Raw genomic sequence first — 14,774 nt, 5'->3', positions numbered from 1 at the left:
CAGGGATATGTTTCCTCATAAGGGAAGTACATCCTCTAGAACTTTCTTTATTAAAGTTCTATTGGAGTTAAAATCACTTTGTTTTTCACTTTAATTCTTTCAACAAATTGACTTCAATTTTTCCTTGTCTTTGAAAGAGGTTATGTTGGGTATAAAAATGTGAGATGACAGTTATTTTTGCATGCACATTAAAGATATTGTTTTACTATCTTTCACTTTTATTTTTATTTATTTATTTATTTATTTATTTTTTAAAAATTATTTTCTCATAGTTCTGGATGCTGGATATGTGAGATCAGGTCTTCCTGGCTTTTCTTTTTTTCTTTTTTTTAAACCATTATTTTTTTAAACTATTTTTTTTAGTTTTTATTTATTTATTTTTAGAGAGAGAAGGGAGGGAGGGAGAGAGAGAGAGAGAGAGAGAGAGAGAGAAACAGAGAGAGAAACATCAATGTGTGGTTGCTGGGGGTCATGGCCTGCAACCCAGGAATGTACCCTGGCTGGGAATTGAACCTGCGACACTTCTGTTCGCAGCCCGTGCTCAACCCACTGAGCTACGCCAGCCAGGGCCCTCACTTTTATTTTTGCGTTTGTGGATTTGACTGGTATATAATTGCCATTGGTATGTATGTCATTCCTTTCTATGATCTCTTTTTTTTTAGTGTTCTGAAGTTTTGCTGATTTGCCTCAGGGAAATTTTCTTAAAAAAAAAAAAAAAAGAACCCCACCTTGATGTGAGGATTGCTGTCTTTCTTCAATTCTGGAAAATTCTCAGCCATGGTTTCCTTGGATAGTGCCTGCTTCTCACTCTCTGTGTTAGCTCCTTCCGGAACTCAATTTGGACCCAGGTTGGACCCTCCTGTTTGATTTTCTGTGCCTCATTTTCTGTGCCGTAGTTTATATTTCTACCTTTTTGTCTCTCTTGGATGTGTTCTGCCTCGTATTTTTAAAGACTTTTTCCTTACCTACATAAAACATTGTTCTTTTTCATTTTGTATTGTATAGTGCCAAAACTCAGATATTTGTGGGATTGACTATATAGCTTACTGTTTTTCCTGGCTCTCCACTCATGGTGCGTTGTTTCTCTGCATTTTCTACTTGTATACTGTGAGCTGTTTGTTGTCCTTGGAACTTTATGGGACTTCTTTGAAGCCTGGGATGATGATGTTACTCCAATAGGGATTTGTGTGGGCTTCTGCCATTTGCCTTGGTGTACTGGTAACCCAGGTCTGGCTTTAAATTAAAGCCTGTACTTGAGGTGTGTATGTGTGTGCATGTTACATAGTTAGCATGAATTTGGACTATGGTAGTAAATTTAAAAAATTAAAAAAGAATTTTTCCTTCAGGCAATGCTAAGGATAAAACAAGCAAGTTTACTTTCTTATCTTTGTTTCTCATTTACCTCCTGCCCACGTTCCCACTGTCCACTCTCCCACTGCTGCCGTGGGGTTTCCTCTCTTGTCGGCATCCCTGTAGCCTGGAGTGTCAAGGCTCCCTTTCCAGTTAGGCCATTGCTTCGGGTCAAATGTTTATTACCTTTTCCTGGAATTACTGTAGTTGCTACTTTGTCTTGTGGCCTCCAAGTCTTAAACCCTCACTCTCATTTTTACACTGTCATCAGAGTTATCTTTCTGAGAAATTAAATGGAGACTATAATAATCATACAGAGAGAGAAGAAATGTTTAGCATGCAGGGAACTTCGCTGGAGATTGTAGGGGGAGTCTCACCTCATTCACAGCAAAATCTCCAGCCACTTCCCTGGCCCTGTATATTTTATACCTAAGCCACACGAGATAATTCATCGTTTCTTGGATAATCTAGTATGCCCTTGCCTTTGCATATTCCGTGATCATATCTAGGACACCTGTGGACTTCATGATTGTGCCTAGGGTGAGACCGATGGGGTGGCTATGGTGCAGAATTTAAGGAGACACTCTGTCAGGTTCATGCGAGTGCTGCACTGCTCCTGCCTCATGAACTGCCTGCTGCAATGGTCAAAGTCAAGCCCGTACATTACCTGTTTACCTTCCTAAAAGAGAAATGTAGATTGTGCTAAATACGACATCCCATGAGAAAAGGATGGTGTCCGTTCAGCACTGATTGCTGGTATCTAGAACAGTATCTAGCACTTAGCAGGTGTTTAATAAATGTTTGGTGAATGAATGAAGGAGTAGATTCTGAGTTTCTTAATGGCAGAGAGTAAGTCATTCTTTTCTGTTCCCTGCCATCTTATAACGCATTCATCCTTAAAAGGTGTTTGTTAGTTGAATATAAGTGGAAGGAGGGTCTGTTTTGTCCTATCTGGGCTGCAGGAGGGTCTGTGTGAGCCTTACTCCCATTACTAACATGTTGTCTGCTTTCCTCCAGCTCCTTCCTCTTTGTGTTTTGTGGTGGGGCATGGGTGCGGTTGGGCCGAGGCCAGTGAAGCTGGCTGGCCTTAAAATCACCGGGAAGATTCTAATATACATAAGAATTCTTGAACTCCTCTTCCAGAGGCTCAGATTCCACTTTTCTGAGGCAGGATCCAGGAATCTGCACTTTTATAAGGTCTGTAAGTAGTTCTGGTAATCAGTTAAGTTTGGGGATCAAAACACCACAATGGTCTAATTTTAATTTCTAGATATTCACATGAATTTTAAAAGAGTAGTGATTGCCATAAAGATTTTAGAATCCTGAATATTTTTGAAATACTTATACATGAAATGTTCCTTCAGCCTGTCATACGACATCCTGAGAGTAGGGAGTAGGAAGAGAAGACACAGCCACAAATGTAATATTTTACGGTTCAGATCTGGTTTGTATTTATTATCCACCTTCAGGAAGGCTCTGATGCCATCCCAGATATTGCCCTCAATGGATGGACTGGAGAATGTTCACCAGCGAAGGAAAAAGAAAAGAGGGACAAAGTCAAACTTAAAATAATTGCGGCTTCTACAGAAAAGAACTTCCTCATCAGAAAATGACTTTCATAAATAATTGATATAGCCGATGGAAGATTTTAAATAGCTGAAGGAAAAACAGACACTTTCGGCGTGAACCTCAAGCTGTTCCTTAGTCCCCCAGCGACGTTTCGATCTGAGATGCCCGTTGCAGGCATTTGGAAGTAATGGATGTCATGGAGGCGTTGTGTTCAAAGACATTAAAAATAATCCACTCCCTTAGAAATAAACACCTAAGCTAAGCCATTAAAAATTCTCAGTGAGAGACAGAAATAGCTTCTGTAGTCGCCTTTGCTCTTTAATTCCTATTCCTGCCATTTCATTATTCATCATTTCAGTGCAGTGCAATTTGTCTATTTATTTAAAGCGTGATTCCAGACGACAGGCAGCGGTCCCAATGTTCTCTGTCTTGCACAACCCTTTCCGCCCCGAGAAACAGAAATTATATAACTTGTTTTCAATTGTGCAGACTGGGAGGATTCACATGTTCGATTTGGTGAGCTTCCAGGAAATAATTTTAAAGTGTTTATCTGAAGTTCATCCAGACTTTTCTTGTTCTAGAAGTTAGGCAGGAAACCTAGCAGGGAAGGGAAAGACGCAGGCTCTGCAGAGAGCGAGCTGCAGGTGGAAGAGAGGCTTCTGAGCTGGGACACCCCTTGGCGCTCACACCTTGGAAAGCAGGAGTCCGGATTCCAGAGCTCCTGTGATTTAGCAGCTAGATGAATGTGAATGTTTGCTAGTGTTTACTGTTGTTCATTGTTCTGGTGACTGTTGCTGTGTCATAAACGATCCCGATGTGTCATGGTGTAAACTGTTTTCTTTTGCTTATGATTTGTGGGTCAGGGATCTGGAAAGGGCTCAGCTGGGTGGCTCTTGTGTGGGATGCAGGCAGATGTTTGCCACCCGAAGGCTTTGCTGGGCTGGATGTCCCAGCGGTCTCACTCACGTGGCTGGCAGTTTGTTAGCTGTCCATCGGCAGCTTTGCTGGGACTGTTGTTGCTTGGAACTTTTCCATGTGGCTTCTCCATTTTGGTGAGCTCAGGTTGGTCAGACTTTGTACATGGGGGCTGACTTCTCTCAGAAGCAAATATCCCGAGAGAGAGCCAGGCAGACTCCGTATGGCATTTTCTGACTTAGCCATAGAGATTACTGTAGTGGTACTCTCTTGTCAAAACAGTCATGGGTCCATTCAGACTCAGTGGGAGAAGGCATATCCTTCACCTCTCAACTGGAGTAGTGGGAAGGAATTTGTTGCCATTAAAAAAAACCACAACAACCCATCATACTCACATAACCTCAGACATTAAATAAAATATATCTCTCTAATCCTTACAAAAACCCTATGAGGTAGGCATTATTATTATTGTTTTACAGATAAGAAAATCTAACTTCAGGGAGGTTAAATAGCTTACCTAGGTCATGCAACTAGTAAATGAGTGAGATGATATGTGAACCTACAACTAATTGTCCCCAAATGTCTACTGTCTATTAAGTTGTGTGGTGTTTTAAAGGCTCACACTTTGTTTCATATTTTAATTATTGCAGCTATTCTAGGTAACTGGATAATTCCGCCCAGCATAGAATGTTAGCACATGAAGTGCCATATTCTCTTCATCTGTTGAAAACAAGGAGAATTCCCTTGAAGATGTGGTCCTTTGCCCTTAGGAAAGTGTTCCACGAGGATTTGGCTCCATAACTGGAGGTGCAGTTTGGGTGGTATTACTCCGGTAACCCAAGACAAAGCTGGAATTCCGTGTTATCCTGGGGTGGTGTTGGTGTTAGTGATTATTGTGGGGGTGAACAGATATGAAACAGCTGTGATCTTGTAGGAGGAGGGCCCTACAGCAGAGGTGTAAACTAGGCATTGTCTTGTCCAGTGTGAACTATGCCAAGTACCCATGTGGACAGATATGCCAAGCGGGCAGATGGAACCACAGAGAATATTTTTTGAGCTCACGTGGCTGAAAGCGGATGCTATTTTGTGGGACCCAGAGAGGGGAGGGGAGGGGGGAGGAGGAGGGAGAGAAGAGCTGGATCCTCAGAGGAAGGCAGTGAGCAGATACCGGGGAAGAGCCCTCCCAGAGCCCCTGGTAGGGGGAAGCACAGAGTCTGGAGGGCAAAGACCTTGGGGGAGGGAGTCTCCTTTTCTTCCTCAATCTTTTCCTTGCTTCTTTCCACAAATATTCATGGAACATTTGCAGGTAGTGTCTGGGACTCTGGAGGTAGAGTGAGAACTAGCTAGACATCTTTGCCTTCACAGAGCTTACAGTTGAGATAGGGAGGGGGAAGAGCCATTAAATTAATAATTTCACAGATAATTGCCTAATTACCATAGTGCTAAGTTTTGTCAGACTTGTAATTCCCTCTTCCCCATCCACTCTCCTTTTCTTTTTAGTAATGGAGTCTTCTGGAATAGTAGCAGGGCACGTGGCTATAAACTACATTTCCCAGCATTCCTTGCAGCTAACAGTGTCCATGTGAGATAGTTTAGGCTAAATAAACATGATGGGTGTCATTTCCATGACTGGTCCTTAAAATGGAAACTAGGTCCCTATACCTTCCCTCTTACCCCCTGCCCACTGGCATGTAAATGGTAACAATTTGAGTAGATACCTTGGACCTAAAGATGGAAGTTATCTATTAAAGGTGAACTTGCTAGTTTCTTTCCCTGATTTTATTATGACAGATTAGCTTTTGCCCTAAGACAGTGCTAATCCTAAAAAGTGTGGTGTGAGATGAGATGCCACTACACACCTATCAGAATGGCTGTAATCCGGAACCTTGACACCACCACGTGCTGGTGAGGAGGTGGAGCAGAAGGAACTCGCACTCACTGCTGGTGGGAATGCAACGTGGCACAGCCACTTTGGAAGACAGTTTGGTGGTTCCTACAAAATTAAACATACTCTTACCATGTGATCAATAAAGTGTACTCCTTGTTGTTGAAAATTTATGACCACACACCAACTTGCACACAGATGTTTATGGCAGCTTCACTCATAATTTCCAAAACTGGGAGGCAACCGAGATGTCCTTCAGTAGGTGAATGGGCAAATAAACTGTGGTACATCCCAATAATGGAATATTGTTCAGTGTTAAAAGGAAGTGAACTATGAAGCCATGGAAAGACATGGAGGAAACACAAATGCACATTCCTAAGTGAAAGGAATCAATCTGAAAAGGCTACATTCTCTGTGGTTCCCATTATATGACATTCTGGTAAAAAGAAAAAAATCTATGGAGACAACAAAAAGATCAGTGGTGCTGGGGCTACGATGAGTAGATGGAGCACAGAGGATTGTTGGGGCAGTGAGACGATTTTGTATGATATTGTAATGATGGGTATGTTATTATACCCTTGACCAAGAGTGAACCTTAATGTAGACTAGACTTTGGGAGATGATGATGTGTCAGTGTAGTTTATCAATTGTAACAAATGAACCACTCTGGTGGGGAATGTTGATAATAGAGGCAGCCAGGCCTGTGTGGGGGCAGATGGTGTATGAGAAATCTCTATACCTTCAGCTTACTTTCACTGTGAACCTGAAACTGCTATGAAAGTGAAGTATGAGGTCTGTCCAGAAGGTATCCAGCCATGTAATATGAAAAAGAGACATTTATTGAGGGAGATACAAGAAACATTATACATAGAACAAGGATGCCTCAGTCCCCTTCAAAGCAGGTACTTTGGGACCTCACACAGTTCTCCCAACTGCCATCAGCTGCTCTATGGTCTAAAATCTCTTCCCTTTCAAAGATGACTTTAGTTTTGGGAAAAGGCAGAAGTTGCAGGGCACCAATCTGGGCTTTAGAGGGGCTGAGTCACCTGGGTGATTTGATGTTTCACCAAAAAACTGTACAAGATGTGATGCATGAGCAGGCACATTGTCCTGGTGAAGTTGCCAATCACCAGTTGCCCATAGCCTTCTGAATCATCCAAATAGTTTCCATGGAGGAATGTTCAAACTTAACACAAAAGTTGATGCAGATTCATTGCTCTTCTTGTTCAGTCATTTTGTATATGACAGCCACACAGTACACATGCTCACTCAACATTGTCTACTGCCCCCACTGACTAGTATGGTGAAATCATCATTGTTCACACATGCACATTCCAGTCCACTCTCCTTGGCTGCCAAGTTATATCAATGTTGTGCAAAAAGTTCTCATTATGTTAACAATGGCTGGAATTTTTCCGGACAGACCTCCTATATTAAAAGAAGCATAGTGTCTGATGCAGACATATGACTAGGAAGGCTCTGTGGTTAAGGGTTAGTTAGCATGAGCAGATTCTGTCTTCTGTTGGAGACAAATAGAAGGAATTGGCAAAGTAAGCAGAGCATAGTTTGTAATTGTTTCTTTTATTGCTTGCTTTAAAGTTGTCCTTTGGCTAAAACCCTTTTCTTGCAGACCAAAAAAACGTGGATTAGGGCTGCCAGATAAAATACAGGATGCCCAGCTGAGTTTCAATTTCAGACAAACAATGAATACTTTTTTAGTATAAATGTTCCATGCAATATTTGGGGCATACTTATACTACCTTTTTTCCTTTGTTTATCTGAGTTCAAATTTAACTGGGCATCCTGTTTTTTATTTGCTAAGCCTGGCAAACCCAGCCTGGACTCAAGTCCCTGTGGGACTTGAAGAGCTAAATTCTTTCTTCTTAGAATTTAGTTGTCCACAATGCTTGGCACTTCGTAGGAACTTAATAAATAATTTAAGCCTCTGAGATGAACAGTGATAAATCACTAAAGGTCATCTGAAATGTGAAACTAATAAAGGATAAAAATATGTAGTTTTTAATGGTTTTAGTTTGCCATGGTCAATGATGCTTAGATCTGATTCATTCATACTTTGTCTGAAATTACCCATCAGTTCAGATGATCTTAAAAAATTGTTTAAAATGCCAGTAATGCTTATATATTATCCGGAGAATAGAGGATTACACAGTTTTGTGGATGATGGAAACAATCCTTTTAACACCTTCAATTTACAAGTTGTATACATTAAAAAAGGAAATCTTAAAAAAATACCCTTTGATTTTCTGCCTTCTTAAGCAGAATGAATGAAGCATCAGGCAAATTGCTCGAAGTTCATGTTTGTTGGGAGAGGTTATGGAGAGGAGGTGGCTGTCTGTTGACCTTCGAGCTGGACCAGGGTGATTGGAGTCTCCTCACCTGCTTCCCGGCCCATGGGATATGTGTTCCATCCAATGTTCCCACAGTAGAAGCTGTTTTCAAGGATGCAGCCTTGCGAGAGCAGTGTGTTGTGGGACCATCTGGACAGTATATGTGACCAGGCCCAGGGAAGGCCTCTGTATAAACTTTTAAGATTCTGGCAGTGGCTGTAGATATCTCGTCATCTTGAGGCTGCTGCCAAAAAGCTCTGTAGTAAGTATCCTTGTTTATTATAACTGTCACCTACCGAACTGGAGTGCTCTGCCTTTTTCTTTGGTCTCTCCCTGCCCTCCATGTATGAAGGCCAGTTTACAAACCAACAATGATGTTTCTTTTTGCCCAACTTACTGCCTTAATCTTTGGTGATTTGGGCATTCTTTCTGGTGGATCTTTTTCACCCATGAAGCCTCAGCTCCATGTCTGCTGTCCCTGTACTCTCAAAGCCAATGTCATCATCACTGGAAATGGGCTCACTCCCAGAATCTGAAACTTGGAATTGTTCTCTTTACTCTTTCTTTGCATCCTCATCGTGACTTCTTAACCTTTGACCCTTTCCTGCTTGACTAGCCCATCACCTTTGCCACCACTGTGCAAGTCAGCCATTGCACTGATGTTGCAATGCCCAGGCCTGGCTCCCTGCGTTACTGGCTTTGCTGGGAAGAGACCTGAGACCACACAGACTGGTCCCCCTGTAAATGGCTGCTTCCTTTGCTCAGCGGGGCTCACTGGTCCAGCAGCCTTCCGCTAACAACTTCCTGATGTCATATTGGATTATCTCCAGCGGCTTTCCCCAAAATGTTTCTAATTTGTGTAGTCATCAGTCAAGACTTTGCCTGGACCCTCTTCTCTTTATCTTCTTCCACCAAGACCTATGACTCCTCAGCATCTATTACCACTTCTGAGCAAATGACCCTTAAATCTTTGTCACTGGCCTCAATCTCTCTTCTAAGATGCAAACTCACTTCCACCCTCTTTTTTTTAAACCCTACCCCCCATTCAGCTACTTCTCTTCCCAGTGTCTGTTACTGATGTGCTCAATGGGCAGTACTTATAGAGCATAAACTTGAAACTTATTTTCACCCCTTACTATTTCTTTTAACCCCTTCTGAAGGCATGATCTATTTTCTGTTGGGGGTTAAGGGAGATCGATAAGTCTTTTGTTCATTCTTAGAGAATAAAAAAACCCTAAGTTACAAAAGGCATTTTGATATAGGAATTAGATTACTTAATTATTAACACATGAGTTTACATTCAAGCACTTCTTCCCCAATGAGGGCCAGCTCTAGGTGGGCCATATGCCTTTGGGGTGGAGCTAATGATCGACTTTTTGCTCATGTTCCTCCTAGGTTCATGGGCCGCAGCTCCTGAAACCACCAGAACTGAAGGAGTCTGGAAAGGAAAAGCAAGAAAACAGGTGTATTCTTACTCCATAGGCCCTGCCATGAGATGGCTTCATGTTTTCTGGGCAGGCAGATGTTTACATTTGGACTTTTTCTTGAGGGCACATCTATGGCTCTTGCAAATCCCATTCTGGGCTCCTGTGTCACTCTGTGATGTGAGTGGTGCCTCTCCATCAGTTGACAGCTGCCAGTCCCTCCTGACTTCCGCCTCCATGGTGCATTGACCGGCCTACCACCACCAGGCTCCTTTGGCCTAGAAAGCCTTCCTCTAGGGCGAGATGCCTATTATGACGGCCTCAGATCATGTACCCGCTGCAGATTTCACAGCTGGTCCCCAGGATTCACGTATCTCTGATCTGAGGAAGTTCAATCACTCTCCAGTTACAAGTCTACTCTGTGGCCATAGGAATGCTTGGTTTTCTCAAGTGGAATCTGCAGTGTGTGGCCTGTGTCTTTTACCTGCCAGGAACACACAGCAAACTCTCCGAGTGATGTCCTTGAAGCCCCTGTCCCTGGGCTGAGCGTGAAGGGGAAGTGCCTCCTGCACCTTCCCTCAGGTAGGTGTTTGTATTACTCACAGTGGAGTTCCCCCCCCCCCCAAAGAAATCTTCATTAATTCTTCTCAAATTTCTACTCTTGTGTGTTCTTGATCTGAATGGAGATCACCAAGGTTTGTCTGATTTGTTATTTTCTTTGAAATTGGTATCTCGTGGGTCTGTCTCACACTTCTCCCTTTGGCATCTGATATCTGTCATAGCTCAGGGCCTCAATCAAAACTTCTAATTTAACATCCAGTTTCGCATGTTTTCCCTGCCATGCTGGTTTCAAATCTGAATCATCTTTGAGTCACCCTTCTTTCTTAACTCCTACGTCCAATTAGTGAATAAGTTCTACTGACGTTATCTCTTGATTTCTTTTACCCCCTTTCTTTGCCAACACTTGACTTTGGCTTTCGTTATCTTTTGCATATTGGACAGTGGGGGTGGGGCAGTGGTGGGTCACTGTCTGTGCTCTGGGCTCAGCTCTACCACTCAGCTGAGTAACCTTGTCTGAAGTCACTGAATTTCTCTAAGCCTTAGTTTTCTCATCTGAAAAATGGAGATAATAATGACTACTTCATAGGAATGTATGAGAATTACATGTGATAATAAATGTATACTGCCTCGAACATAATAAAGACTCAATAAATGTTAGGGGATGTGATTTTTTATCAGAATTGTCATTGAATTATTGTCTCCATGTTTAGTGTTACTCCTTCAGTTCTACTTAGACACTACTTGGGGTAGGATGTTTGCAAAATTGCCAGCGAAATTCCCCTCTCTGTCTCTAAGATGTGGCTGGTACTCTGCCGTACTGACTCTGAATTTGGCTACGTGACCTCCTTCGGCCAATGAGACAATAGCAAATGCAGCATAAGCAGAGACTTGAATATTTGCTAATTGGGGCTTGTCTTCTTCCGCTGCTGGGGACCCCTTCTGCTATCATGGGAAAAATACTGGCTAGCCGATGGAGACACAGCGTTCAGTGGGTACTCAGTTCATCTGACTACCAGCGCCAACCACCAGAGCGGGGCCAGTCCACACTAACTGGCACAGGCAGATGACTGTGGCCACAGGAGGGAGCCTGGGCAAGAAGAGCAGGATTGCCCAACTGAGTGCAGCCAAAAATGGCCAACGCACTGACTTTTGAGCTAATAAATTATTGCTGTTTTAAGCTACTACATTTTGGGATGGTTGTTACATAGCAACTCTGGAGCAGGGTTTGGCCTTTCAGAGTTGTCTGCCATGGAGAAAATGGGGCTTCCTAAGCCCATTTCTTTGCTGGTTTAATTTTAAGGACTCCTTTTAGAATTCTTTTGTCTTTTTCCTTGCAGTTAGGCTAACAGTGGCCACTGCCTACTGAGGTCAGTGTGCCTAGCTTTAGAATGCCTTCTCCCATAAACGTTTGCTACTTTTAATTTGCTGTGAGTTAAAATATAATTTCTCATCTTCTTAGAATTAGGTCTACATTAGGAATCAGCAAACTTTTGTATATAGGCCAGATAGTAAGTCTTTGTGGGCCATTCAGTTTCTGTTACAATGACTCAACTCTGCGATGGCAGCCACAGACAACATGTGAACAAATGAGCATAGCCATGTTTTGATAAAACTTTATTCATGAAAACAGGTGGCGGGCTGGATTTGTCCACAGTTCCAGTTTGCTGACTGCTTGCCTAAGTTACTTTAAGGTCATTTTCAGACATGCAGAATCTCAAGCATTGTATTTCTACTGTATGCTTTCTTAAGAAGGTATACCAAAACATGGGATTAAACCTGGAATTGAGATCCAGGAAATGTGGGGCTTAATATGGATGATAAAGAAAGGAGTTTCTAGTTTTACAAATCAGGAGGTTCTAAGACCATAGCTGTGCCATATGCTAAGAGAGCCACATGCATACTTTGGACAGGATGATATGAAAGACTTGAGAATGGAAGTTTCTGGAGAAAATAAAATGGAACTTAATAGTTAACAATAGGCACCTGATTGTGTAGAAAATAGTATTGATAGGGGTTTTATAAACTTATTGGGGGTCTTGAGAGAGAATCAATGATAGGCACATAGAAAATGCAAAAATGAAAACATAAGCCAATTATTAACTCCTGGAAAACTATGAGAGGAACTTTAGAACAAATAATTGACTTGGTAGAAATCAATATTCATATAACCCTAAATTGACCCTGTATGTTAATTTAACCACATATGGATTGTAACTGTATTGAATCACAGGAGCGAGAGGAATGAGATATGTAAGAGAGATTTGCAAGGCAGGAAAGTTGAAAGAGAGCTATAATCTTTTCAACCATAACAGGTAGTCATTAGGTAGTAACTAAAATATATAAATTCAGAGATTGCAGCATGAACATATCACTTGAGAAAATGGAGGTAAATATCAGAAGGAAGAGCCGAAAGTGTTTAAAATATTCCTTCGGAATGCAGGATTAAAGGGTAGACAGGGTGGGACAACCGTCTCCTCTCTTATTTTATTTGTTATTTTGAAGCCCATGTTCGATAACTCTGATACCTGGATCATCCGCTGGTCTGTTTCTATTGTTCGTTTGTTTCTCTTGGGCCTTTCTGTTGGCATGCATGGGCATGTTCTATTAATGCCAGACGCTGTGTATGAAAAATTATAGCTGCTTGGGGAATGTTATCTTTGCTGAAAGGTTTTACGTATTTATGTATTTGTTTATTTTTAGTCTTTGTCAGGAAGTTAAAGTAGGGTTACATTGCTTTAATTTAGTCATTAGTTGATTAGAGGTTGGGTTTTAGTTTTTGCAAAACCTGGTCTATTTCAGATTAACGGTACTTGAAGGGTGGCATCCTTTAGCGGTCCTGATTAAAGCTGGGGATGCTCACCTGAGCCCCTCCACCTTGAGGGCTATGAATTCTAGGCTTTAAATCCTCCCGGTTTTCTGAGATAGAGAATAGCTTTTTTTTTTTTTTTTTCTTTCCTCACTTTCTTACAGGCTTTTCCTGGGAGAAGTTCCTTAATAAATAACTTTCTCATGAATTCTTGGCTCAGGTTCCACCTCTGGGAGAACCCGGGCTAAGACAACATCTATTAATAAAGCAAAGTTAGACAGGTAGACAAAAATAAAGACCTAGGGATAAGTAAAACCACCTCTCTGTTATACCCAGGCCAGCCCAGCCCACACATTTCTATGTTTCATCCTGAGGACTGTGAAAAACTAACCTTTATTTTATTTTTACTTTTGTGATTTATTTTATAGCTGCTCATTTATTTCTGGTTAAACAGAAGTTGGGAAGGAAATAAAGGAAGCAATGCAGACTTCGAGCCACTGCTAGATACTTTGGTTTCTGTTTGGCTCAGCTTAACTGTTATGAGAAAGCCGCAGTTTGGGCCTTTCGTCCAGGCATTCTTCCAGAGAGACAGGCTCCAGAACATTTGAACTTCCTACTCACAACTTCTCAACCCACTTTTCATGTTTGGAACTTGCTTAAACATTGGAGAATTTTTTTTCTCCCTCACTTGGGCCTAGCTTATCTGCTGGAGGTCTTCCGATAGGGTGCGGGATTGGCTGAGTGTGACCTTGAATCAACACTGGGAACCCTTTAACTTCTGGAATGATCTGTGTTATCCTTAGAGACAAAGTCAATTAAGTGACATTTTTACTCCCACTTTCATTTTGACCTCAAGAAAAGTCCAGTAATTCCCTTGAAGTTCCCCTAATCCACATTCAAAGAGATTTAGTGTAGAATATCAGTAAAAAGATTTAAAACAGATTTTGCCCAGAAAAACATAGACCAGTGGACTATGCGAAAACCTGATATTTAGATGGGCTTTTACAGAATCCATGCCTCACAGTGTACAGGGCTGCTCACTTATAGTCTCGAGACAGGTTATTTCTGCAACCATTGGGCAGATGAGGAAACGGTTCTGAGAGTTCCCGAAGCATTTGCATGTGGAAAAGCCAAGCTGAGAGGCCAAGGCCGACTGACCTTTCACCCAGCTCTTCCGGCCACTTCGTAAGCTAATGTGGAGGCGGTGGTGTCGATGTAGTGGCTGGAATCTGGGCTTTGCCATAGCCTGAGTGGCTTTGAATGTCACCTCCACCTCTTACTAAACATAGCACCCTGGGGAAAATTACTCTAGTTTTCTAACCTTTAATTTGAGATTTATGTAAAATACATATGTAAGAGAAAGGATAAAGACCTGGCAAGAGATTTCAAAGATGTGGGAGACAGGTATGTCTCCTGTCACTAGTAAGGCTATTTATGAAATGATTGTACTAAGGTGGTATAGTATTGGTCTAGAGATGGACGACCAGACTGAAATAGGAGTTTTAAAGACAACTGGGAAAATTTTATTATGGCCTGAGTTAATACCAGAGAGTTATTGGCAACTTTATTAGGTGTGCTAATGTAAGTGCATGTAAGAAATGTTTATATCACTAAAGAAATACCTATTGCATGAAATATGTAGCAGGGGAATGATATGATACATGTGATTTACTTTAAACCACTTAAGCAAAAAAAAAAAACAAAACAAAACTGGTTAAGCAAACGTGGCAAAATCTTGATAATTATTGAATCTTGGTGATGGATTTATGGGGTTTGCTGTATTACTTCCCTGCTTTTATGTTTGAAAAGCTTCCTAATAAAAAGGGATCTGTCCAGAATTTGCTACTTCCTCCCTCCTTGCAGTTCTGTGATCCTGATCCAAGGCACCATCCTCCCTCTTGCAATCATCTCCACCA

At 41.7% G+C, this 14,774-nt stretch overlaps 1 protein-coding gene across 4 annotated transcripts in view; it reads left to right on the top strand.

Moving 5' to 3' along the window:
• Positions 1-13,727, top strand: part of NR1D2 (nuclear receptor subfamily 1 group D member 2) — an 83,451-nt gene extending 69,724 nt beyond the window's left edge. The window contains exons 9-10 of one of the 4 annotated variants that reach the window (XR_004904475.1): positions 9,983-10,073; positions 13,287-13,727. The gene's annotated coding sequence lies outside the window, so the exon portion shown is untranslated. Of the gene's footprint in view, positions 1-2,819; positions 3,808-9,982; positions 12,814-13,286 lie in introns of those variants that run through there. The other 3 variants (XR_004904476.1, XR_004904473.1, XR_004904477.1) reach the window with 3 other exon arrangements.
• The last annotated feature ends 1,047 nt before the right edge of the window (positions 13,728-14,774 follow it).

The sequence above is a fragment of the Phyllostomus discolor genome, chromosome 7, assembly GCF_004126475.2.
Source record: "Phyllostomus discolor isolate MPI-MPIP mPhyDis1 chromosome 7, mPhyDis1.pri.v3, whole genome shotgun sequence".
In the NCBI taxonomy this organism is placed as follows: domain Eukaryota; kingdom Metazoa; phylum Chordata; class Mammalia; order Chiroptera; family Phyllostomidae; genus Phyllostomus; species Phyllostomus discolor.
The sequence above is the reverse complement of the archived record's forward strand: the minus strand, read 5'-3'. Positions and strand labels throughout refer to the sequence as shown.